At 41.2% G+C, this 27,760-nt stretch overlaps 1 protein-coding gene and 2 non-coding genes across 3 annotated transcripts in view; all 3 read left to right on the plus strand.

Annotated features, from left to right (window-relative positions):
* The window catches only part of CPNE4 (copine 4), a 665,006-nt gene that overhangs the window by 34,877 nt on the left and 602,369 nt on the right, over nucleotides 1-27,760 (plus strand). The gene's annotated exons all lie outside the window — the stretch shown is intronic.
* TRNAC-GCA (transfer RNA cysteine (anticodon GCA)) lies at nucleotides 22,446-22,517 on the plus strand. Its single transcript has one exon. It is a non-coding gene; the product is annotated as a tRNA-Cys (tRNA).
* On the plus strand, nucleotides 25,042-25,113 carry TRNAC-GCA (transfer RNA cysteine (anticodon GCA)). Its single transcript has one exon. It is a non-coding gene; the product is annotated as a tRNA-Cys (tRNA).

Genomic DNA, 27,760 nt, shown 5'->3' on the forward strand with positions numbered 1-27,760 from the left:
GTAGATTTCCATTTTCTTCATTTGCCTGGGACTGATATGTGTGAGGCTCTCTTTTCTGGACAGGAAGTAACTACATAGTCAGCCCAGGAAACTGAAGTCATGTACTAAGTGGGTCTCTTTGGCACCATGCTTAGGACAAGAGTATGAAAGGTTTCTGTATCTGGGGTGATGATAGATTGGAGGATTTGGGTGGCAACAGATTAGGGAAGTTAACCCTCCTGTGACCCAGGCTAGGGTTGGCTGGAGGCTGAGGACAGACTAGGACAGTGGCACTTCAGTGCTGATTAGAAGGAAGGGCAGTGGATGATGGAGGTGGAGGGGCAGATATGACGAGAGAGTGTGAAGACTCTGGTTTGGGATACTTGTTCTCAAAGGGTCACCTTTGAGACACTTTCTCCTCCAACTTCCAGAGCTCCAAATAAACCATCTGACTCATGTTGTGAAAACCCACATCACACAATGGCATGATCCACAGCAATAACAGGCCACTGGCCCTGCAGGACCACTGCTGATGCAATTTATAGTCTTGGGGTTTCCAGTTTGAGGACACAATAACTGTAGAACAGGACAAAAAGTCTTGATGGGTGCTACTTAGACCCCCATAGAAACTCTCTCATTATCTAAGGCATTGGTTCTCAAAGTGTAAGCCATCGACCATCAGTATTAACAACATCTGGGAAATGCTTAGACATGCAAATTTTTGAGCCCTCGCCTCTGATCTCTGTCTCAGACACTCAGGATCTTATCTCTAAGCCCTAAAGTACTCAACTCTTAGCCAATCTGAAAAACACATCTTCCCCCCTACACTCCTTAGCTTTAATTGGGTTACTGTTTCAGAATTTTGGGGTATTTTAGGAATTTTGGGGGCATGTTTCAGCCCTCTCACTTGAAGCACACAAAGGAATAGCTAGTAAACTGAACAAACTCAATGCTTTTCTTTCCTCACCAATTGCCAGAGTTCTTAGTATATGAAATAAAAATAGAAAATTTTATTAGCAAAGAAAATTCATAGCAAATTGGAAAACTATAGATATGACATTAAGATCAAGGTTTTGCAAAATGTATATTCTTATGAAATGTACAGGCATCTTTATAAAATTCATGGAAAGGGAAGAAGAAAATAGGGTGGAGAGGTGTAGGCTCCAGAGAGTCAGCACCATCTGCTGCTCAGCATGTGCACATTTCTGGCAGGAGCCTTCATTTCTCACCCTTAATAATGGTGGTTCTCACCCTGAACATAGTGACTCTTCCAGCAGGTCTGTTTCTGACTTCCTGGTGCACCATCATCTTATGCTGTCTCACTCACTTGCCCTATTTTCTCCCTCTCCCTCCATTTCTCTCTTTTTTCTTTTGATAAGATTTCTGGTACACTCCCATCTATTCTAGACCCAGGTAGAACACACCCTGGCCCTTCCTACCTATACTGGCTCTCTGATGGCATATTTCCCCGCATTACCTTAATAGTGGTCTTGATGGGAGAAAGCTCTGTTCACATACCACCCATGTACTTTCCTTTAGCTAAAGACTCAATTCTACTAAATACCTCTCAGATAGGGTTGCTAGATTACCAAATAAAAATACAGGAAGTCCAGTTAAATTTGAATTTTAGATAAACAATGAATAGTTTGTCCTTTTTTTTTAGTATAAGTATGTCCTATGCAATACTTGCAACACCCTTAAGCTGAAAAATTTCTTTGTTGTCTGTGTGAAATTAAAATATAACTAGATGTCTTGAGTTTGATCTGGTAAGCTTATTTGCAGGGAACAGGGATTCCCACTTTAGTTGCCTAACGCAGGAAAGGCACTTTCTTTTAGAAGAGAAAATAATTAGCCATAAAAATAAGGACAGGCTATTTGTATAAAGCTATGCAGTGTAATAAAATAGCTACTAGCCACATATTGCTATTGAGGACTGGAAATGATGATAGTTTCAACTGTGTATATACATACCTGATTTTGAAGGCTAAGTATGAAAAAAGAATATAAAATTTTTATATTCTCAATAATTTTTAACATATTGATTACTTTTAAAATGATAATAATTTAACATTAAGTTAAAAATGTTTTTTGAAAATTAATTTCACCTGTTTATTTTTACTTTTAAATGTGACTACTAGAAAATCAAAAATTGGGGGGCGGGACAAGATGGGAGAGGAGAAGGGCCCCCAGTAACCTGTCCCCACCAACTTACCTAGATAGCTTTCAAATCATCCTGAAAACCTATACATTTGACCTGAGATTTAAAGAGAGAACAGCTGAAACGCTACAGAGAGAAGAGTATGCACTTCTAGAAAATTAAAAATTATATGTGTGCCCATTTACATTTCCAGCAGTGGCACACTAGGGTTTGCTTTTCTCCACATCCTCACCAACACTTGGAGGGAATCTAAAATGGTGCAACCACTGTAGAAAGAGGTATGGAGTTTCCTCAAAAAAATTAAAAATAGAAATACCATATGACCCAGTATTTTCACTACTGGGTATTTAACCAAAGAAAATGAAAACTCTAATTTGAAAAGATATATGCCCCTCTATATTTATTGTAGCATTATTTACAATAACCATGATATGGAAGCAACCCAAGCAGCCATCCATAGATGAATGGATAAAGAAGATGTGGTATATATAGACAGTGGAATGTTACTCAGCCATAAAAAAGAGTGAAATTTTGCCAATTTGCAACAACATAGATGGAGCGAGAGGGTATTATGCTAAGTGAAACAAGTCAAAAAAAGAAAAATATAATTTCATTTCCATGTGAAATCTAAAAAATAAAACATAACGAGCACACCAAAAAAGCAAAAACAGACTCATAAGTTTAGGGAAGAAAATGGTGATTGGCAGAGGAGAAGGGGTGGAAGGGCTGGGTGAAATAGTGAAGGGGATTAAGAGGTACAAATTTTCAGTTACAAAACAAATAAGTCATGGGGATGAAAAGTACAGTACAGAATGGAGTCAGTAACATTGTAATAATGTATGGTGATAGGTGATAACTACACTTGCTGAGATAAGCACGGGGTGATGTATAGAGTTGTTGAGCGACTATGTCATACACCTGAAACTAATATAACATTATATGTCAACTATACTTCAATAATAAAAAAAATTACATATGTAGCTCACATTTGAGGGGTGCATTACATTTCCGATGGGCAGTGTTGGCCTGGAGCAGAAGCCAAGTCAGAGAGACCTAATGGCTATGGGGCCCTGAGGCAGATACCAGCCTGCCTAGAAGGAGTTAGAGTCTCCTCATTGCAGCACACGTTGTTGGGGGTGTATGGAATCCTTGAATGCAGTATGCATTCACAAAGTTTTGATTGTTTTTTATTTCCTATTCTGATGACAGCTTGGTGAGTTTTGAATGATTGGAGAAAAATAGAGTCAGGGCTGACGTTTGCTGTTCTGCGCATTTGGCAGTTGAGTTATGACATTAGATTGAGACGTGCTGGAGACAGGAGGGGGTCCTGAAGGAGGGGGCGAGCTGGGAAAGATCCTGGCTCCTGGAAGCTGGGCCAAGTTGTTCTTTTTCACTTCTTTTTCTTTCTTTGGTTTTATGATTGCAAACTGGTGGTGGCAGGACAGTTCTGACTATATTTGTTAGAAGCAGATGTCCATGTTAATTTAGGATTTTAGAGATTGAAAACCATTGAGTGGCACTATGAAATATGGAAGAGGCAAATGAAAATTTTGTCAGCCAAACCTCTACAAGTCTCCTGACTTCTGAAAACTGTTTACAGAACTGGTTTCTGAAATTGGGACATCTTTTTATAACTGAAATATTTTAGGATTTCAAAGTTTAGATCTAGGACTCAAATTCGCCTTGATCTGCCACTCCCTGTCTCCCTCCGTTTACCAACCTTCTTCTGAAGTTCCTGGAAAGTAAAGAAACGTTAGTGAAAGCAAAGCAAATAAAACTTTAGACCTTACGGAAGCCAAGGGCTTGCTTGGTCTCTGATAAAATAACCTGATCGTTACCAAGTTCCACTTAAAATCTGTATGCCAACCATGTCAAACTGAAGAATCAGTTCTTGGCTGCGGGATCTGCCATCTGTCAATTTCCATATTTTGTTCCTAATCTTCACCACCCACGGCCTGGCTTGCTGCATTGCCCTCCACAGATGCCTTGTCACCTGGTTCTAGAATACGACATGCAAGATCTCAGGCCAGTGAAGAACAGTTGCTGCCATATGTCTTATCAGTTGACGATCTAGTGAATCTGGTGGTTATTTCACCGAATCCTGTGGCCCTCTCCCCTGCAGCAGGTCTTCTTGTTGGCATTACTGTCATTATTTGGGGACGACTGTAGTACGTGTGTAACACATGGCTTTTCAGTAAGGGGAAAGCTGATGGCATTGGCTGGCAGAATGAGGCAGGGAACAGAGACACAGGGGCTGTGTGCCAGGTGCCATTCTGGGAGAAGGAGAACGTCTCACTTCCTTGAAGCCTTGAGATCTCAGACCCAAAGGAGACTGGGACTGAGCCTGTAGGAGGAAGGGTAGGTGCTGCGCAGGAGATTTGACTGCGTGGGAAAGTATTGCCACTGGCTGTACTCTCTCCCTCACGGGGCATCCTAGCTTGCCTAGACAGGGGTCTGAGGATTGGGACCTGGCTTGGAGCTCTGCCAAGTGAAGCTGGAGATTTGCCAGGAACTCATCATCCACTGGTCACCGATCCCTGTCCTAGACCAATGGGAAACTGGAGATGTAAGGCAACATTCTAGATGGAGGTGCCAGGACAGATAAGAACAAATAAAAAATTCAGGCATGTCGGGCTTCACTGCCAGACCATATCACCAAATTCAACTATTAGACTTTGATTTCATTTTTCTTATTTACTGTCTAGTCATAATCATGTTACTCACTATTATGTTTGTACTATCTTGGGTTTCATCCATAAGACAGTGACCCTGCAAATCAGAGCAGATGAGAGAAGGAGGGTCTGGATCTTAGCCTCATACATTGTGATGGTAGTGGGGGATAGTCAGTGAGGTAGAGAAGAAATAGGACCCCAGGGCATTGCAGTCTTCAGTCCTGGTTAAGGCCTAGAGTGGTAGACTGTCCCAACAGCTACACCAATGACAGGGAACGTGGGCAGGGAGTTCCACTTATGTATTGCTACGTGATAAACCATCCCAAAGCCAATGTGCAAAACAACAGCTATTTATTATACTTATGAATTCTGTGTGTCAGGAATATAGAAAGGGCACGATGGAGATGGTTTATCTCTGCTTTGCATTATCTGGGGCCTCAGCTGGGAAGACTTGAAGGCTGGGGATGACTTGCCAGCTGGGACTAGAATGATCTAAAGACCTGTTCACTGTAGCTGGGGCTGTTGGCCTGAATACCCTCATGTGATCTTTCCATGTGGCAGCATTGGCTTCTTCCCAGCCTAGTAGCTGGGATCCAAGAGCTAGAATCCCCCAAAATAGGTGGAAGCCACATGTTCTTTTCTGACCTACTCTCAGAAGTCCTGCAATATTACTTCTGCCATGCTTTGTGGGTTGTAGAAGTTCTGAGCACCTGGTTAGAATCAAGTGGAGGGGACTACTTTTCAAGGGGAGAAGTGATGAAGAATATTGGGGTCATGTTTTAAAATATGTTTTAAAACACAATCTGTCCTCTGACCACAACTGTTTATATTCTTCCCACATGCAAAATACATTCACTCCTCCCAAGTTTCTACAAAAGTCTCATCCCATTATGAAATCAAGCTCAGCTCAAGGTGCAAGTGCAAATGAGGCTCCTTGGATATAGCTCCTCAAATCCTTCTCCTTGGGTATCATCCTTCTCAATCTGAAGACCTGTGAACTGAAGAGATTGATCATGTGTCCCACTATTGTGGGACAAGCACAGGATAACCACAGTAGACACTCCAGTTTAAAAAGAGGGAAAACAGGAGGCACGTGACAGTTCTAGAATCTAGCAAGGGGCATGACTGATTCCCTGTTAGGGCTCAGTGCTACTGTCATGATTTTCCATGCATCTTGACTCTGCCTTCTGGGCTTTTAGTTTTGCCCTCTGAGTTACCTTTCCTTATCCACAAGACATGGACTCACAGGCAATGCCAGGAGGTTTGGGAAGGGAGGCAGCCAAGTACCTGGGCCATCCGTCCATAGAGGGCAGAGCTCTGGCCCCTGGGTTTGGTTCTGGAGCAGGGGCCTGTCCATCACTGGGCAGAGACTGGTGATAAAGTGAGGTACACAACTCTCCATCCTTGGGTGGGGAGGACTAGACAGACATTTGTGTCTGGTGTCCTTCACACAAAGTGGGCACCTGGCTCTAGATACATGTTAGCTGGGGTAGCATGGAGGACCCAGGTAGATGAGGAAGTTGTCCTAAAAGACAAAGACTAAAGCTATTTCAATCCATGTGAAGTTGATAAAGTCAGAAAAACTTTATGCTTGTTTTTTTTCCCCCAAGCCAAATTCACTTCCCAGAAGTCAATCGAGGCCCTTTGAGAACTGTATGCTTCCCAGCAACCTTAAATAATGCATTAACTTGCTGTTCCCAGGGGACATAAGCAAGGAGTTTTAACCTATAGTAGTTTTCCTTCAGAGCTACTGGAATATTTTAATGATTTCCTTACAGTTTATATTTCACACCCTTCCAAATAGGATTGAGGCAGTATGCATTTAAAAAACAAGACTATTGGGCAGCCCCGGTGGCGCAGCGGTTTAGTGCTGCCTGCAGCCTAGGGTGGGATCCTGGAGACCCTGGATCGAGTCCCACGTCCGGCTCCCTGCATGGTGCCTGCTTCTCCCTCTGCCTGTGTCTCTGCCTCTCTCTCTGTGTCTCTATGAATAAATAAATAAATAATCTTTAAAAAAAATAAAAAAATAAAAAAATAAAAAACAAGACTATCAAAATAAAACAAAAACTTGGGGCACCCGGGTGGCTCAGTTTGTTAAGTGTCTGGCTTCTGCTCAGGTCATGATCAACCCCCTTATCAGGCTTCCCACTCCCTGCCCTCTGCTCATGCTCTCTTGCTCTCTTGCTCTGGCGCCTGTGCACACTCTCTCTGTCTCATAAATAGATAAATAAATAAATAAATAAATAAATAAATAAATATCTTAAAATAAAATAAAACCACATGAATAAGTATGCTAAAAACCATGTGAACAAATATACTAAAAACTAGAATTAATTTAGTTACAGTCATTGAATGTTAAATTTACTCTGAGTTTCATTCTGAAATATGCTTTTATACAGTTGTGTCTACGGCTTGACATATCTTTGAAAGTGTACAAAAATCCATATATTTGCTTCTGGAAATATTTACTTCCAGCTCCTTTAAAGATGAAGCTTCTCTTAGTGTATATGGAGTGTTCCTTAGAAGATGTATTTTGAATGGAATGTTTGAACTTGGAGGGGTCTTGAGAGATCAATTCCAGTTCTTTATCTCGGCAGATAAAGGTAGGAGGATTCCAAGAGATTCAGGGACTTGCCCCAAGGTCTGATTGAACGGAGCTGGGGGGTTGATAGCTAGCCCTTGTTCTTTTCCATACCATAAAGGAGAGATTCTTAGATCTATAGTTTTCAGTTGCTGCTAGATAAAGCTTAATGAGAAATGAAAAAAAAAAAAAAACCCCTATCTTTGTGGCAAGAAATTATGATTTGATATATTTCAGATATAAAGTGACTCTAAACAGACATGAACCAACAGATAAGGGTAAGGTATGACTAGGAAGAGAGATCTCAAGGGAGGCCAGAAGCAATTCTGGGTGCTGCTCACAGTGAGGCTCCAGAGAAAAATGACAAATTGAAGTCTGGGAGCCATTATCCTTCTCTTCAGCCATCGTATGGGAGAATGTCGTTATAGAGAATGATTTGGTCAGACCAAAGAATTTCAGCCTCTACATGTCGTTTGCTGACTTATTTCCTCCAGTAATTAGTTGGGATTGAATCAGAACAATATACATAATGTAAAGGATTTGTTATAGAGGCTTTATGCAGTTGTGGGAGCTAATTGAGCAGTATGCATAAGTCTGGTGCCCTGGGTCTGGTACCTACCTGAGGTCAATGAGGCCAGCAGTCTGAGAGGGAAGACGGACATGAAGTGGGGGAGAAAAAGGACAAACTGGAACCCTCATCAGTCTCTCAATGCCTCCAACCCTCCAACTTCAATGACGTGGGTGAGTTGCTGGCATGTTTCACTCCAGTGCTGCTCCAGAACATGGCCCAGGATTCAGAGAAGCTAAGGAGGTCCAGCAGGAAGTGGACAGAACTATGGGCCTGGGACTGCCCAAAGTCAACAAAGTAGGCCCAGAAATCAGTGCATATGAGTGAATGCCACAATGGCAGCTGCCCTACCTCGTCCTATCTCAGCGTAAACACTTCCCTCCACCTTCATATCTCTTGCACACTTTCCTGTGGGTGCAGACTCAGCCCAGAACCATGCAGAGGAAGGAATTCTGGGAGATGTAGTTCCAGCTTAGCTCAGTTGATTTCATTCAAGCCACCACATCTATGAATTAAATTATTCTCCTTATCCTCTCAATAACCGTATATCCAGTGTGCTAGCCAAACAATTGGCAGGTTGCCTAATTTTTATTCTATTTAATTAAACACTTTTTTATTGAAGTATAGGTGACACACAATGTTACATTAGTTTTAGGTGTACAACATAGTGACTCGACGATTCTATGTGTTCCGCTATGCTCACCACAAGTGTAACTGCCATCTGTCACCATACAACACTATTAACCATATCATGGACTATATTCCCTATGCTATGGCTTTGATCCCCATGACTTATTCATTCTGATAACTGAAAGCCTGTGTCTCCTTTCCCCTTCACCTATTTTGCCCATCCTCTTATCCTGAACCCTTTGGCAAATACCAGTTTTGCCTCTTATTAATGAGTGTTCCTGCTTCTTTTGTTTGTTCAGTTGCCTTATTTTTTAGTTTCCACATATAAGCGAAATCATATAATATTTGTCTTTTTCTGTCTGATTTATTTCACTAATACTCTCTAGGTTCATCCATGTTGTTATAAGTGGCAAGATCTCATTCTTTTTTATGGCTGAGTAATATTTCATTACATATATATCACATCTTCTTTATCCACTAATCTATTGATGGATGCTTAGGTTGCTTCCATATCTTGGCTATTGTAAATAATGCTGGAGTAAACATAGCGATGCATTTATCTTTTTGTTTTTTTTATTTTTTTTTATTTTTTTTTTATTTATGATAGTCACACAGAGAGAGAGAGAGAGAGAGAGAGAGAGGCAGAGACATAGGCAGAGGGAGACGCAGGCTCCATTCCCTGGGAGCCCGACATGGGATTCGATCCTGGGTCTCCAGGATCGCGCCCTGGGCCAAAGGCAGGCACTAAACCACTGCGCCACCCAGGGTTCCCGCACTTATCTTTTTGGATTAATGTTTTTGTTTGCTGTGTATAAATGCCCAGTAGTGGAATTATTATTATTATTATTTTAATATTTAAGTATTTATTTTAGAGAGAGAGAGAGAGAGAGAGAAGAGTGGGTGGAGGGGAAGAGGGAGAGAACCTTCAAGCTGACTCCTTGCTGAGCATGGAGCCTGATGTGGGCCTGGATCCCACCACTCATGAGCTCATGACCTGAGCCATAACCAAGAGTCAAACCATTAACCAACTGAGAGACACCCAGGCACCACCAGTAATGGAATTACTGATAGTATGGCATTTCTATTTTTAGTATTTTGAGGAACCTCCATATTGTTTTCACAGTGGCTGTACTAGTTTGCATTCCCATCAACAGTGCATGAGGGTTCTTTTTCTCTACACTCTCACCAACACTTGTTATTTCTTATCTTTTTGATTCTAGACATTCTGACATATGTGAAGTTAATATCTCATTGTAGTTTTGATTTGTATTTCCCTGATGATGAGTGATGTTGGGCATCTTTTCATGTGTCTGTTGGCCATCTGGATGTCTTCTTTGGAGAAATGTCTATTCAGGACTTCCACCCATTTTTAAATCAGATTATTTGGGTATATATATATATATATTTTTTTTTGGTGTTGACTTATGTAAGTTATATATATATATATATATATACACACACACACATATATGTGTATATATACACATATATATGAGATATTATATATATATATACACACACATATATATGAGATATTAACTCCTTATTGGATATATCACTTACAAATATCTTCTTTCATTTTAGTAGATTGCCTCTTTGTATTTTTTGATAGTTTCTTTCGCTGTGCAAAAAACTATTTTTTTTTTTTTTTTTTTTTTTTTTTTTTTTTTTTTTTTTTTTTTCTATGTCATAGGGTCGTTGTGAAGTTTATTTTTTTTTTTTTTTTTTTTTTTTTTTTTTTTTTTTTTATTTTTTTTATTGGTGTTCAATTTACTAACATACAGAATAACACCCAGTGCCCGTCACCCATTCACTCCCACCCCCCGCCCTCCTCCCCTTCTACCACCCCTAGTTCGTTTCCCAGAGTTAGCAGTCTTTATGTTCTGTCTCCCTTTCTGATATTTCCCACACATTTCTTCTCCCTTCCCTTATTTTCCCTTTCACTATTATTTATATTCCCCAAATGAATGAGAACATATAATGTTTGTCCTTCTCCGACTGACTTACTTCACTCAGCATAATACCCTCCAGTTCCATCCACGTTGAAGCAAATGGTGGGTATTTGTCATTTCTAATAGCTGAGTAATATTCCATTGTATACATAAACCACATCTTCTTTATCCATTCATCTTTCGTTGGACACCGAGGCTCCTTCCACAGTTTGGCTATCGTGGCCATTGCTGTTAGAAACATCGGGGTGCAGGTGTCCCGGCGTTTCATTGCATTTGTATCTTTGGGGTAAATCCCCAACAGTGCAATTGCTGGGTCGTAGGGCAGGTATATTTTTAACTGTTTGAGGAACCTCCACACAGTTTTCCAGAGTGGCTGCACCAGTTCACATTCCCACCAACAGTGTAAGAGGGTTCCCTTTTCTCCACATCCTCTCCAACATTTGTTGTTTCCTGCCTTGTTAATTTTTCCCATTCTCACTGGTGTGAGGTGGTATCTCATTGTGGTTTTGATTTGTATTTCCCTGATGGCAAGTGATGCAGAGCATTTTCTCATGTGCATGTTGGCCATGTCTATGTCTTCTTCTGTGAGATTTCTGTTCATCTCTTTTGCCCATTTCATGATTGGATTGTTTGTTTCTTTGGTGTTGAGTTTAAGAAGTTCTTTATAGATCTTGGAAACTAGCCCTTTATCTGATATGTCATTTGCAAATATCTTCTCCCATTCTGTAGGTTGTCTTTGAGTTTTGTTGACTGTATCCTTTGCTGTGCAAAAGCTTCTTATCTTGATGAAGTCCCAATAGTTCATTTTTGCTTTTGTTTCTTTTGCCTTCGTGGATGTATCTTGCAAGAAGTTACTATGGCCGAGTTCAAAAAGGGTGTTGCCTGTGTTCTTCTCTAGGATTTTGATGGAATCTTGTCTCACATTTAGATCTTTCATCCATTTTGAGTTTATCTTTGTGTATGGTGAAAGAGAGTGGTCTAGTTTCATTCTTCTGCATGTGGATGTCCAATTTTCCCAGCACCATTTATTGAAGAGACTGTCTTTCTTCCAATGGATAGTCTTTCCTCCTTTATCGAATATTAGTTGCCCATAAAGTTCAGGGTCCACTTCTGGATTCTCTGTTCTGTTCCACTGATCTATGTGTCTGTTTTTGTGCCAGTACCACACTGTCTTGATGACCACAGCTTTGTAGTACAACCTGAAATCTGGCATTGTGATGCCCCCAGCTATGGTTTTCTTTTTTAAAATTCCCCTGGCTATTCGGGGTCTTTTCTGATTCCACACAAATCTTAAAATAATTTGTTCTAACTCTCTGAAGAAAGTCCATGGTATTTTGATAGGGATTGCATTAAACGTGTATATTGCCCTGGGTAACATTGACATTTTCACAATATTAATTCTGCCAATCCATGAGCATGGAATATTTTTCCATCTCTTTGTGTCTTCCTCAATTTCTTTCAGAAGTGTTCTATAGTTTTGAGGGTATAGATCCTTTACATCTTTGGTGAGGTTTATTCCTAGGTATCTTATGCTTTTGGGTGCAATTGTAAATGGGATTGACTCCTTAATTTCTCTTTCTTCAGTCTCATTGTTAGTGTATAGAAATGCCACTGACTTCTGGGCATTGATTTTGTATCCTGCCACGCTACCGAATTGCTGTATGAGTTCTAGCAATCTTGGGGTGGAGACTTTTGGGTTTTCTATGTAGAGTATCATGTCATCGGCGAAGAGGGAGAGTTTGACTTCTTCTTTGCCAATTTGAATGCCTTTAATGTCTTTTTGTTGTCTGATTGCTGAGGCTAGGACTTCCAGTACTATGTTGAATAGCAGTGGTGAGAGTGGACATCCCTGTCTTGTTCCTGATCTTAGGGGAAAGGCTCCCAGTGCTTCCCCATTGAGAATGATATTTGCTGTGGGCTTTTCATAGATGGCTTTTAAGATGTCGAGGAATGTTCCCTCTATCCCTACACTCTGAAGAGTTTTGATCAGGAATGGATGCTGTATTTTGTCGAATGCTTTCTCTGCATCCAATGAGAGGATCATATGGTTCTTGGTTTTTCTCTTGCTGATATGATGAATCACATTGATTGTTTTACGGGTGTTGAACCAGCCTTGTGTCCCAGGGATAAATCCTACTTGGTCATGGTGAATAATTTTCTTAATGTACTGTTGGATCCTATTGGCCAGTATCTTGTTGAGAATTTTTGCATCCATGTTCATCAGGGATATTGGTCTGTAATTCTCCTTTTTGGCGGGGTCTTTGTCTGGCTTTGGAATTAAGGTGATGCTGGCTTCATAGAACGAATTTGGAAGTACTCCATCTCTTTCTATCTTTCCAAACAGCTTTAGGAGAATAGGTATGATTTCTTCTTTAAATGTTTGATAAAATTCTCCTGGGAAGCCATCTGGCCCTGGACTCTTGTGTCTTGGGAGGTTTTTGATGACTGCTTCAATTTCCTCCCTGGTTATTGGCCTGTTCAGGTTTTCTATTTCTTCCTGTTCCAGTTTTGGTAGTTTGTGGCTTTCCAGGAATGCGTCCATTTCTTCTAGATTGCCTAATTTATTGGCGTATAGCTGTTCATAATAGGTTTTTAAAATCGTTTGTATTTCCTTGGTGTTGGTAGTGATCTCTCCTTTCTCATTCATGATTTTATTAATTTGAGTCTTCTCTCTCTTCTTTTTAATAAGGCTGGCTAATGGTTTATCTATCTTATTAATTCTTTCAAAGAACCAACTCCTGGTTCTGTTGATCTGTTCCACAGTTCTTCTGGTCTCGATTTCGTTGAGTTCTGCTCGAATCTTTATTAGCTCCCTTCTTCTCTTGGGTGTAGGATCTATTTGCTGTTTTTTCTCTAGCTCCTTTATGTGTAAGGTTAGCTTTTGTATTTGAGTTCTTTCCAGTTTTTGAATGGATGCTTGTATTGCGATGTATTTCCCCCTTAGGACTGCTTTTGCTGCATCCCAAAGATTTTGAACGGTTGTATCTTCATTCTCATTAGTTTCCATGAATCTTTTTAATTCTTCCTTAATTTCCTGGTTGACCCTTTTATCTTTTAGCAGGATGGTCCTTAACCTCCATGTGTTTGAGGTCCTTCCAAACTTCTTGTTGTGATTTAGTTCTAATTTCAAGGCATTATGGTCCGAGAATATGCAGGGGACAATCCCAATCTTTTGGTATCGGTTCAGACCCGATTTGTGACCCAATATGTGGTCTATTCTGGAGAAAGTTCCATGTGCGCTTGAGAAGAATGTGTATTCAGTTGAGTTTGGATGTAAAGTTCTGTAGATATCTGTGAAATCCATCTGGTCCAGTGTATCATTTAAAGCTCTCGTTTCTTTGGAGATGTTTTGCTTAGAAGACCTATCGAGTATAGAAAGAGCTAGATTGAAGTCACCAAGTATAAGTGTATTATTATCTAAGTATTTCTTCACTTTGGTTAATAATTGATTTATATATTTGGCAGCTCCCACATTTGGAGCATATATATTGAGGATTGTTAAGTCCTCTTGTTGAATAGATCCTTTAAGTATGATATAGTGTCCCTCTTCATCTCTCACTACAGTCTTTGGGGTAAATTTTAGTTTATCTGATATAAGGATGGCTACCCCTGCTTTCTTTTGAGGACCATTCGAATGGTAAATGGTTCTCCAACCTTTTATTTTCAGGCTGTAGGTGTCCTTCTGTCTAAAATGAGTCTCTTGTAGACAGCAAATAGATGGGTCCTGCTTTTTTATCCAGTCTGAAACCCTGCGCCTTTTGATGGGGTCATTAAGCCCGTTCACATTCAGAGTTACTATTGAGAGATATGAGTTTAGTGTCATCATGATATCTATTCAGTCTTTGTTTTTGTGGACTGTTCCACTGAACTTCTTCTTAAAGGGGAATTTTAAGAGGCCCCCTTAAAATTTCTTGCAGAGCTGGTTTGGAGGTCACATATTCTTTTAGTTGCTGCCTGTCTTGGAAGCTCTTTATCTCTCCTTCCATTTTGAATGAGAGCCTTGCTGGATAAAGTATTCTTGGTTGCATGTTCTTTTCATTTAGGACCCTGAATATATCCTGCCAGCCCTTTCTGGCCTGCCAGGTCTCTGTGGAGAGGTCTGCTGTTACCCTAATGCTCCTCCCCATAAAAGTCAGGGATTTCTTGTCTCTTGCTGCTTTAAGGATCTTCTCTTTATCTTTGGAATTTGCAAGCTTCACAATTAAATGTCGAGGTGTTGAACGGTTTTTATTGATTTTAGGGGGGGATCTCTCTATTTCCTGGATCTGAATGCCTGTTTCCCTTCCCAGATTAGGAAAGTTTTCAGCTAGAATTTGTTCAAATACATATTCTGGCCCTCTGTCCCTTTCGGCGCCCTCGGGAACCCCAATTAAACGTAGGTTTTTCTTCCTCAGGCTGTCGTTTATTTCCCTTAATCTATCTTCATGGTCTTTTAATTGTTTGTCTCTTTTTTCCTCAGTTTCCCTCTTTGCTGTCAACTTGTCTTCTAGGTCACTCACTCGTTCTTCCACCTCGTTAACCCTCGTCGTTAGGACTTCTAGTTTGGATTGCATCTCATTCAATTGGTTTTTAATTTCTGCCTGATTAGCTCTAAATTCTGCAGTCATGAAGTCTCTTGAGTCCTTTATACTTTTTTCTAGAGCCACCAGTAGCTGTATAATAGTGCTTCTGAATTGGCTTTCTGACATTGAATTGTAATCCAGATTTTGTAACTCTGTGGGAGAGAGGACTGTTTCTGATTCTTTCTTTTGAGGTGAGGTTTTCCTTCTAGTCATTTTGCTCAGTGCAGAGTGGCCAAAAGCAAGTTGTATTGGGAAAAAGAGAAAAAGAGAGGAGAGAAAGAAGGAAAGAAAAGAGAAAGAGAAAAAAAAAGGGAAGAAAAAGAAAAAAAAAACGAAAAAAAAAAAAAAAAAAGAAGAAAAAGAGAAAGAAAAAGAAAGGAGAAAAAAAGGGGGTGGGGGAAGGAAACAAATCAAAAAGCAAAACAAAACAAAAACAAAAACAAACAAACAAAAAAAGAACCACCGGGGAGTATCTTCTGATTCTGTGTTCTTTAAGTCCCTTGGCTTCTCCTGGAAGTTGTCCGTCTAGCTGGTGTTCTGGGGGAGGGGCCTGTTGTGATTTTCAGGTGTTAGCAGTTGGGGGAGCTGCTGTGCCCCTGCCTGGTGCAGGGCTCGGTGGGGGTTGTTTACCCCGTGAGGCCGCAGGAGGAACAGCCCCAGTGGCGGGGCAGCTCTGGAAACCTGGATTCAGCTCCGGCAGGAACTCCGTCTGCAGGGCCTGGAGGCTCCGGGGTGGGGCCGCTGATGTGCTCAGCTGGGGCAGGAGCGTCCTTGCTGTCCTGGGCCCTCCCGGCCTCTGCCTGTCCCGGGGGAGGCCGGATCCTGGGCTGTGTCCCGGCGCCCTGTGCTCCGGAGCCTGCGCTGGTGGATTCGCGCTCCCGGGCCGCGCAGCCCCCTCCGCGGAGCCGCCGCCCAAGCCCCTCCGAGCTGCTCCTGGAACCGCGCAGCCCCCTCCGCACGGAGCCTCTTCCTCTGCCCGAGCCCCTCCGAGCTGCTCCCGGGGCCGCGCAGCCCCCTCCGCGGAGCCGCCGCCCGAGCCCCTTCAGCTGCTCCGGGTCCCGCCGGGTCCCGCCGTGCGCGCTGCAGCCCTTAGGGAGCTCGGCGCACTCTCCTGGGCGCGCAGGTGTCTGTTACTGTCCCAGGGAACCCGAGGGCATCCCCGCCCTCCTGGGTCCTGCTCCAACTCCCCGCGAGCCCCTTTCCGCCCGGGAAGGTCGGTGCAGCTCCTGCTCCTCCGGGACGGGGCTCTCCTGTCCTGGGGACACTCGCCCTGGCCTCAGCCCGGCTCCTCGCGGGGCCCCTCCCCCTCGGAGGCCTTTGTTCCTTTATTTCTTTTTCCCCGTCTTCCTACCTTGATAGAAGCGCGAACTCTCCTCACTGTTGCATTCCAGCTGGTCTCTCTTTAAATCTCAGGCCGAATTCATAGATTTTCAGGATAATTTGAAGGTTTTCTAGGTAGTTTGGTGGAGACAGGTGATTTGGAGACCCTGCTCTTCCGCCATCTTGCTCCTCCCCCCCGCAAAAAACTATTTTGATGTAATTCTAATATTTTATTTTGCTTTTGTTTCCCTTGCCTAAGGGGACATATCTAGAAAAATATTTCTAAGGCTGATGTCAAAGAGATTATTGCCAGGTTGGCTACTTTTGGAAGATTTTTAGGAAAACTTAAGGAGGGGAAATATATGCCAGCAAAGACAATATTTCATGAAACAAATAAGCAAAGGCATTCATAGAAGGACACAGGACTGTGGTTGTCACACAGTAACTTGTAAGGAACAAACTCTCCCATAAATAAGGCACATCTATACTGGAAAGTTTAACTTCTGCACTGAAACACTGCAATCTGAGTGGCTTGAATCGTCCTTGTAAAAGGACGATTGTTTCATTTGCAGAATAAATTGAACCCTAGGAGATTGAATCTAGATTACTTTGTGAGAGAGAAAGAAAGAAAGAAGGGAAGAGAAGAAGGGAGAAGGAGATGGCGAATTTGTGAGTTTTAAAGTAAAAACCAGAACTTACTGTGACCTCAGAGCTATAGCAGAGCACATGGTTTTCTCTTGAAGGCTCTGGAGATGTAAACTGCAAAGCAATTACTAAAAATATCATTTGGCCAATCTTCCCCATGACAATTCATGTGGGTGCCTTTTGACTGGGACATGCCCCTTCCCCCCACAAATTTAGTAAAATTAACATGCACCAGCCCCCAACTTTCTTTAATCTAGCTGAAGGCATAATAACAACTTGGATGACATCCCTAGATTGGGTATGGACAGAGCAGAAAACCTGGGCACAGGACAGGTGGATTTGCAGGTTTGATTGTGGGGCAAAACCCAGAGGCTACTGGATAGTATAGAAAGTATAGAAAATTAGCCTCATTTTGCTTTTTTTGTTAAGTGGGTAATGAAAAGGGGCTAAAATAAATGATGCAGTGACAATCTGGGGAACAAAGAATGCCAGGCAGTTGTAGGCCGTGCCGGAGCAGACAAAGGCATTTGGGTTTGCTATTGAGTTACAGGAAGAATTTGTCTTGGTTTGTGAATCAGGCAAAATCTATTCACTAAGCTGGAGGTTATAGAGTAGCTTCTCATCAAGTGATATAAGATCTTAGTATGCCTGCCATTTCTACAATAGGGCATGTGTTTGGTTTTTTGAGGTGGCTTGTGTCATTACTCAAGTTCTTTGTAATATTAGGACATGGGTTTCCTTTTCTTTTTTTTGAAATAACACATAACATTAAATTTACCATTTTAATCATTCTTTTTTTTCTCTAATCATTCTTAAGGGTCAGTTCATTAGTGTTATATTAAGTTCACATTGTGTGCAATGATCTCTAAGACTTCTTTATCTGGTGAACCTGAAACTCTATATCCATTAAACATTAATTCCTTTCTTCCTTCAGCCCTTGACAACTATGTTTTTCTTCTTTCCCTAAACTACTTCACTGAGGTATGATTGACATAAAAAAGGTATACATGTATCATATATACAACAACTGGATGAGTTTGGAAATAAGTACAGACTCAAAGCTATCACCACATTCAAGGCTATAAACATTCATCACTTCACCTTTAAAAGTTTCCTCTCACCCCCTTTATTTCTAAATTTATATCTAACTATTTATCTATCTACCTATTTTTAATAGATTTTTTCTTCTGCAGTAAAATCACTTAGCATAATAAGATCTACTGTCTCAAATTTTTAAGTATGTAATATAGTATTTTTGGCTCAAGGTTGTACTTAGGTCTCTAGAACTTACTCATCTGGCTTACCTGAAAGTTTGTATCTTCTCACTGGCATTTCCCCCATTTCTCCCTCCACTCAGATCCTGGTGACCACTATTCTATGTACTCTATAGGTCTATGAGTTTGGCTATTGTACATTCCTCATGAAAGTGGGATTGGGAATTGTTTGTCATTATGTGTCTGGCTTATTTCATGTAGCATAAATTCCTCTAGGCTGATACATCTTGTCACAAATGGTAGAATTTCCTTTTTCAAGTCTGAATAATATTCATTGTATATTTATACCATATTTTATCCAGTCATCTGTTGATGGACATTTGGGTAGCTTCCACCTCTTGGTTATTGTGAATAATGCTGTAGTGAACATGGGTGTGCAAATTATCTCTTCAGTATTCTTCTTTAAATTCTTTTGGAATATATACCAAAAGTAGTATTGCTTAATCATATGGTAATTCTATTTTTAATTTTTTGAGGAACCACCATTCTGCTTCCCATAATGACTACACCATTTTACATTCCCACCAACAGTGTATGAGGGCTCCAATTTCTCTTCCACCTCACTAACACTTGTTATTCTCTGTTCTTTTGATAGTGGCCATCCTAAGGGATGTAAAGTGTATCTCATTGTGGTTTTGATTTGCATTTCTTTTATGATTGTGATGCTGAGCATCTTTTCCTAGAGGATAGGTATTTATAAGAAAAATGTCTTATGTGGAAAAAAATGAGGAAAAATCAGGGTAGTAAGGTTGATGGTAAATCTTATGCCCATAGAAACATATTCCCTTTCTTTTGAATAACTTTTTTTCTGACATTTTTTGGGTTATACTTGTACTTTTGACCCAGTCTCCCTACTAGAAGCTAAATTTTGAATTTGTCAGTCATACATTGTTGGGATTGGAAAAGATTAGGGAGCTCTTCTAATGACAATATCTCCATTTTATAGTAAAAAAAGAAACAAAAAAACAAAAACCCTGAGGATGAAAAAGTGAAACAAGAGTTCAACTAAAAAGGAATATAAGGGGGAAAATCCTTAATATAAGGGGAAAAAGCCTTCTGATTATTGAAACTTAAATTTTAATTCATTCTAGTTATGAAATAGTCCTATAGGATCTGAAAATAGTAGGAAGACCCAGTTTCCCAAACTCTGTAGTTGAGCATATTTTGAATGATTGCCACAGTTTTCCTGAGTTTTCTGCAAGATGTTTTGTGCTATCATCTCCTCTTCTGTAGTTCTGATGCAAATCTTTCAGTGATGGGCTTTGGAGCTCAGGTTAGATTACTTGGTTTGTATAACTTAAAATTAAAACACATATTAACTTTTACTTATGTTTTGACAATGAGAGACAGTTCACATGTTGATAAAGGGAAGAGAAGTTAAGAGTACAGCAGCAGGTCAGTTCAACCATCATTCCTGATCCCCTCGTTTATAGGTAGGGTAGGTGCAGCTGTTCTGCACTTCCTGAGGTATACGAAATCTCAACAAATATGGACGGTATCCTCAAGGCCAGTGCAGACCCAACTATTCTTCCCAGAGTTTGCTATGTATATTAGGATTCTCCTGAGAAAGACCCATCAGGCTGAAAAGTCCCAAGATCTGTGGTCAATAATCAGAAGACCCAGAAGAGCTGATGAGAAGTTCCAGTCTAAGTCCAAAAACCTGAGACCAGATGGTATGAGTACCATGCAGAAAGATAGCAGGCTCAAACCCCAAGAGCTGATATCCAATTTGATTCTGAAGGCAGGAAACTAATGAACTAATGTCCTAGTTCAAAGATGTCAGGCAGGAGGAGGTCCCTATTACTTTTTGTTCTATTCCAGCCTTCAGTTGATTGGATAAGGCCCCTATCTAAAAAGGGAGGGTCAATCCGCTTTATTTAATCTCTAACTCAAATGTTAATCTCATCTGGAAACACTTGTACAGACACACCAATAATAATGTTTGGCTGAATATCTAGGCACTCTGTGGCCCAGTCAAGTTGACACATAAAATTAACCATCACACTGTGGTTACCTTTGAGGATTTCCAAGATGACTCTGGGCACACATAGCTAAATTTACCAGCTGTGTGACTTTAGGTAAGGTATTTAACTTCACTGTGCCTCAATTTATTTATTGTAAGGGTGATAACATTTTGATAGAGCAACCTGTATTTAGATCTTATGAGGACGGTAAAGTTGGCTCCAACATATGAGAGACAGTTTTATTTGATAGAACCAATAAAGTAATTTCAATAAGATAGAAGCAGCTTAACCAGTCAGTCCCAGATTTTTCCTCTTCTCTTTATCTAAATCATGTGATCCCTCCTTCCTTCTTTCTCACAAAAATCCTGTGCTTTTCCCACAGGAACAGAATACTTTTCTGACTACTCCATCTGGAATTTACGCTCCCCAAATTGCAATTCTGAGTCTCCAAATAAAGGTCTTTGTTCTTTTTCAGTTTACCCTCCTTTTCTCAGTTGATGGTAAGTTTGATGTTTATCCCACAAACAGTCACACATTGTTCCTGGCACTGGGGGTCTCCAAGGAGCTGGTAGTAAGTGGAGCCTTGGTTCTGATCCTGCTTTGATATATCTGTGACTTTATTTACTTATTTATTATTATTATTTTTAAAAGGTTCATCCATTTATTTGAGTGTGTGCAAGAAGGCATGCGTACTGGGGGAGGGGTAGGAGGAGAGGGAGAGAGAGAATCTCAAGCACACTTGTTGGTGAGCTCAGAGCTCAAGGAAGGGCTTGATCTCAGGACCCTGAGACTGTGACCTGAGTTGAAATAAAGAGTCGTGTTCATAACTGACTGAGCCACCCAGATATGCCTGCAACTTTAAACAGCTTCCCTCCATCTGTGTTTTCTTGGTCTGCGAAAGAAGTGGTTGGAATAAATGATCTCCAAATCCCTTCCAGTGCTGGTTCTTAGATATGAAGCATATACTACATTTGTTACTGCTAAAATCTCAACTCCCACTGATGTTTCAGGTGAGAAAAGAACAATGAGCAAAACATGCATTGTGATTCTCTTCTTGGCTCTCAAATCCAGCCTGAGGCAGAGGAGAAAAAGAATAGAATGGAGTTTCTCCCCTGTCTTAACTCCCAACCAACCACAACCCTGCCTGACACAAAATGGCCATCGTCAATTTAGGATCCTTTGAAAAGACCTGAAAAATGTATGTGATCTGGGAAATCAGCAGAAGAGAGACTTCTCAATAGGTTTAAGCATGCAAGAGTTCCATAAGGAGGACTTGAACAGTTTATTAGGGTGAGAGATGTCTTTATATAAAGCCATGATCAGGAATTCATCAAAGTATTGCAGTCAAAAGAAAAGAATGCTTCCAAAAAGAATTGGTCAAAGTTATAAACTGCAGGGAATGCAAGTAAGAGGGGTTACAGACATGAAATACAGGTGGCCTTAATTGCGGTTGTGTTTGGAAGTTGAAAAGGAATCTTTGGTGGTAGGTAGGACTGGGATAAATAATTTACTTAACCGATTAAAGGCTCTTGTTTGGAGCCTTGTTTCTCTTCATCAAATGACCTTTTGGAGTTGACAATATTCCAAGTTCCAGGCAAATTATGTTACATAAGAATCCAACTCACTGACCATCTGTCTTTGTAAGATTAAAATCATCTTACAGTTATGGAAAAGCTATCTCACACCAATCATTATTTATACATTTTTTTTTTCAGAATCAATTCAATGTAACAAATATCTATGGAGTGCCAATTATGAGCTCAGTTCTGTGAAGTCATTAAGAGGAATGAGAATCTCAGTTGCTAGGAGTGCTGGCTATAAAGGAAGTATGACAGGCATTATATTGACGTTGCCATTTGTGAAAAACCTGATGATTTTTACCTGGCACTGAGATTCGCTTTATGTGAGATAGGGTGGACAGACAGGCTCTGAGTATTGGGAAGCATAAGAAGAGTTTCTGGGCTCCGAGAGCTTTGTTCTCAGGAGTCCTGTCTTTTTTCATAATAAATTTCTAAGGCTTGTAATGCCCAGACTCCTTCCAGGCAGCATTCTCTCTAATTATAGCTCCCCTGAGTCATTGGAGGTTTCAGAACCAGAGAGTCGAGAGAGAGATAGACTATAAAAACAAGCTTCTATCACTGGGGGTATAGCTCAGGGGTAGAGCATTTGACTGCAGATCAAGAGGTCCCTGGTTCAAATCCAGGTGCCCCCTGTACACTCCAGTTTTTGCTTCCGAATAATATAGATGGACTTTGGCTTAATTATTTTCTGTAGCTCAAGGCTGAATAATAACTAATGTCCCTTGTATATATGCCAGGCACTAGTCTAAATTCTTTACATCAATTAACTCCTCCATTTCTCTCCTAAATTTCACAAGAAACATACCATACCACCAGAATCTTCATTTTACATGAGGAGACAGACTTAGAGATGTTCAGTAATCGGCTAATGTTCAAAAGTCTACAAAGAGAAGGTCTAGAATTTGGAGTCAGAGCACACAGCCTTGACGACTCCATGATGCTACTCATACTGTTCTAGTGTTAAAAGTTTTGTGACAAAATTCCACTTAGTAATGCTCCCAAAGTACCAGGACTGTAGGGTCAATCCAGCAACTCAGTGAAAGTCTTCATTCACAAAACACTGCTAGAGGTGAGCATGAATGGGCCCGAAGTTTAGGGAGCTGCACTCTTTTCCTGCTCTAAAGCTTGAGGAATCTCTATTACCTTTCCACCTCCAATTCATTTTCTGCAGCCTCGTACTCCCAGCGTGGGTGCCTTCACTCAGGACCCCGGTGTGGGCCAGACGTCAGACCTTGGTCTGCGTCTAACCCCTGCCCACAGCCCAGACAATGCTGCGTCTTTAGATGAGCCTGAACAACACACAGAGCACCTACTATGAGCCAGAACTGTGCCAAGTGTGAACCCAAAGGTGACTAGGCCTCAGTGTGCTCTCAACCAGGAAGTTGGCCTGCAAAGTACAAAATCAGAGTGACGTGAACTGCCCGGAGCTGTGCCACCACCAAGCATGCAGAGGAGGCAGTGATTCCTTCCGTTTAGAAGGTTAAGGCAGGCTTCCTTGAGTTGCTGATGGCAAATTACAGTTGCAAAGATGAATAATATCTCACAGGACAGAGGGTGGAGTGGAAGAAGGGGTATGGGGGTGGTGGTGGAGTTCCAGGCAGACAAGGCTGCCTGGGCAGAGGCTGGGGCCAGACGGATGCAAGTGGAGGCAGCTAGAGCACAAAATAAGATGTGGGAGTGTCAGAAGATGATGTTGAAGAGGCAGATAGGGATCCAAATGAAAAGAACTCTGCATATCGTGCTAAAAGACTTGCAGTTTTTGGGAAGGCATTTTTAGGGGTGTGACCTAGATAGACCCCATTTTAAAACAGGCAGCTCTGGGAGCAACAGGGGGATGGCTGCCAGTGCTGGAGGCTGGGAGGCCATTTAAGGGGTGGTGGCACTGCCAGGGTAGGAGTGGGGTGGAGCTAAGTGACGTCAGAAGTAAAATCAGCAATGCCCAGTGATTAACTAGAACTGGAGAAGAGAAGGTGAGAGAAGCCCAGAATTGTGTTTTGACCAAATGACTGAGTACACAGTCCAACCAAGACAGAGAGGAGGCTGATCATATGGTTAGGGAGGCAGGCCTGGCTCTGAGTCCCGAGCCTACACTGGAATCCCTGACTCAGCACCTCCTAGCTGTGTGACCACTCTGTGCTTCAGTCTCCCTACCTGAAAAATCAATATGTGGATAATAATACCTAACTTCACTGGCATTTTTTAATGATCCCCTGGGAAGTTATGGGTAAAACCTTTATTACTGTGTCTGGCATGTAGCAAGTGGCCAGTATATATGACCTGTTATTATTACAAAATGCAAAATGGGAAGAGGTGCAGGTTTGGGCGGAAGGTGACGAGTTTGTTTTGAGGCCACTATGTACAAAATCTGAGGTTCCTGTAAGGCCTCAGGGGCGAGCGACTGGGAATGGGTGTCTGAGCACTCAGAGAGCTTGTGAGCTGAGGCTCTGGCTGCTGTTCACTCCTCAGCTTCATGGAGGCAACAGGCCTTGTTGCAATGGCAGAGATTTCCTTGCCCTTTCTTCTCGATCTCAGAGATACACATGATTAAAAATCCCCAGACTGGAACCGAAGGGAATAGGAATCAGAAGTGTTCAAAGGTGAATTGTGGACTTTGGAATACCTAGATGTTGTTGTTGTTTGACTGTAAAATAAGACAGTTCATCCTGGATGAGATCTTCTTTGAAAATCTGATGAAAGCATACACAATATATAATAAATGCACATACAAAAAAAAAAATAAATGCACATACACCACCTTTGCCTCTAATTTCAGAGTTAGACACGAACCTCTGAAGTGTGTGGATACCCAGCTGAGGTTCCCTCCCTGTCCAATACTCGTTGGTGACCCATAATACTTAAAACATTCATCGATGTGGGGGTGGAGGAAAAAACATTCATAGATGTGCCCAGAGATTTCTGGGCAGTGGGTAGTGTATTTTAAAAAGTGGAAAACTATACTGAGAATAACACTGAGCTTTAAGGTGCTGGGAAGAGAATGAGCATATGTGCTCTGGGAAAAGCAGGAGCTGGTGCGGCTGGAAGGGAATTGAGGACGAATTTAAATCCAAGAAGAAGATCAGCTATAAAAGGTATTTATGAAGTATGATGTAACTCATAAAAGTGAAATAGGTGTTTGTGTGAAGCTTATTGCCATCAGGGGGTATAGCTCAGTGGTAGAGCATTTGACTGCAGATCAAGAGGTCCCTGGTTCAAATCCAGGTGCCCCCTGTGTGATCTTTTGCTTTTCTTGGCAGCCTCACTAAAAGACTGGGTCTAGGGTGAGGTAACCAAGGTGACTAGGATCAAAATTTAAGACTGTGCTCACTCTCATGCAAGTACCTTAGCTTGTTAATTCTCTCACAGTAGAGCTGTGTGCATATAAATTCACTCTTCTTCCAACATATACACACATAAACACAGTCATCCACCCAGAGACATATATACACACACCCCACACACCAGATGTCCCCCGACCACATACACACACCCAGACCCACACAGCATCACACAGACCCACCAACAGACAAAAACACATGCACTTCCTCACATGTACCTTTATTTTCTTTCTGTATATTCAACCTTATTAACCAGACCCTTTCTATCTTGCTTTCCTTCAACTTTTAACCATTTAATAGTTGATTTACAGAAGAGTTATAAAGATAGTATAGAAAGTCCCATATACTCAGCTTCCCCTAATTTGACATCTTGCATAACCATGGCACATTTATCAAAACTATGAAATAAATATCAGTGCAACACTATTGATAAACCTTAGATCAGATGTCACCAATTTTTCCACTACTCTCTCTTTTTTTCTGTTCCATCATTCAATCCAAGATACCATGTTGCCTTGAGTTATAATGGCTCCTTAGTTTTCCTTCAATCTCTGACAGGTGCTCAGTCTTCCCTTGTGTTGCTGTTTACTGTTTGTTTTTATAATCTTAACACTTTGAAAAGTCCTGGCCAGATGTTTTATAGAATGCCCCTTCCTTTGGGTTTGTCTGGTGTTTCCTCATGATTAGACTGAGGTTATGGATTTGGGGAAAAATATCACAAAGGTCATGTGCCTTTGTTGTCCTGTCTTATTAAGGGTAGAAGAAAAGCAGTGCAAATTTTAGGAGTCTGCTATGTTGTAAAATTTTAAAAGTACAATGTCAGAGGCTTGTCAGGATATGCCTTCTAAAGTGAAATAGCACACAGAATGAAGCACATCATTTGGTGAGTCTCTTTGGATTTTGGTGTCAGTGCAGTGGATGTGCTTCTCTGGTATTTCTACTAAATAACAATAACCCATAAGATTGTAAGGTGTTTTTGTGGATTCTAGATCAAGAAAAGGGTCTGTATTTAGTCCAGGCCATAGGAAAAGCTGCTCCTCCATGTGGGGATTATGGCTTAGTATTGGAAGTATAATTGGCAACTCCAGCTTGATTAATTCACCTCTCCTTGTTTTCTACTAAAACAAATTTAGAGGTAAACATTGAATTTACCTCTTTTTTTATGTTATTACATGGTAATAACATTTTTGTAATTGTTTATATGTCTATGTATTAGTCAGGCTAAGCTTGGCACTAGTGTGCTGCCAACCCTGAAATCTCAAGAGCTTAACACAAGGAAGATTTATATCTTATCCATGCAAGATCCGAAGCAGGTCTGATGGTCCTTCACCCTCTTGTAGCTATGTCATCTAGGAAAATGTGGCCTCCAGAGTCATCATTCTAGGGTCAGCGAGAGCTGGGGGAGTCATATAAGTTCTCATCTGCCTTAGCTGGGCAGGGACACACCTCACTTCAGCTCAAAGTTCATTGGACAGAGTTAGTCACATGGCCCCCACTTCATTGCAATGGAGGCTGGAAAAGGTAAGGAAACATCTGGATACTTAGGGAATACTAATTGTCACTGACATGACTGATCTTACCTACCCTAGCAGGTAGCAATTCTTTTTGATTCTTCTTGTTATCACAGTGAGTGGTAAGTACCTTGTCCATTGAAAGGGCTCAGAAGGTATTTGATGAATAACGGCTATTGGCTAATTGAGTGAATGAATAAACGAAGCAAGATATATAAACAAAGTATATTCTTAAATTATTTGGAGACTGATTTTATCGTAAGGCAAGAAGTATACCTCTCACATTTAAAAAAGTGACTTACAGTTGCTTTCTAAACAATCTCTTAAAAGATTCAAATTTTTGTCTTCTTTTTGTGATGTTTATGTTTGTCTGTGTCCATAAGTAAGACACAGAATACTAATTTTTTGTTGCTTTGTTTTACTTTGAAGAATAGATGGTTACTACTCTGCCTCTCTTTCTAAAACTGTCCACATCCTGATCTTTACCCATTAAAAATTCAAAATACTTAAACCTTTAAGCATATATCAGAGATTATAGGAGGGAATAAAGCTTTGTTGGACCTTTACCCCCATCTCTTGTTAACAGTTGCCTGTTAAATATGATTGTGTTTGTACATGAGGGTGTATGTTTTACGTATGTACACACAAACATAACAAAAACGTGTCAGCCATATCTTAGGCAATACCTCAGATCTTCTTGTCCCTCATTGTTTCTGAGGCCCTTGGCCAGCTTTTCTCCCTGGGCTGCCACTGCAGTAGCTAAGTATGTAGGGCTCTAGCAAATGTCACTGAGGTCCACCCTGCAATCCCTCTTCTGCCCATACTGGATGCCTCTCGCTTCCTACTCTTGGCTTCCCTCTTGCCATGAGACCTACTTGGCGCCCCCACATGCAGAGTCTGGAAGTGTTCAGGAGTTACTGCGTCATGGGGAAACCTTTCACCAACAAGATACAGAAGCTGAGGGCTAAGTCTTTTCCTCCCTTCCTTAAGATAGACTGTCCTGCGACGCAGTAGTTCATCCACCCTCTG

Source organism: Canis lupus, chromosome 22, assembly GCF_048164855.1.
Source record: "Canis lupus baileyi chromosome 22, mCanLup2.hap1, whole genome shotgun sequence".
Lineage (NCBI taxonomy): Eukaryota > Metazoa > Chordata > Mammalia > Carnivora > Canidae > Canis > Canis lupus.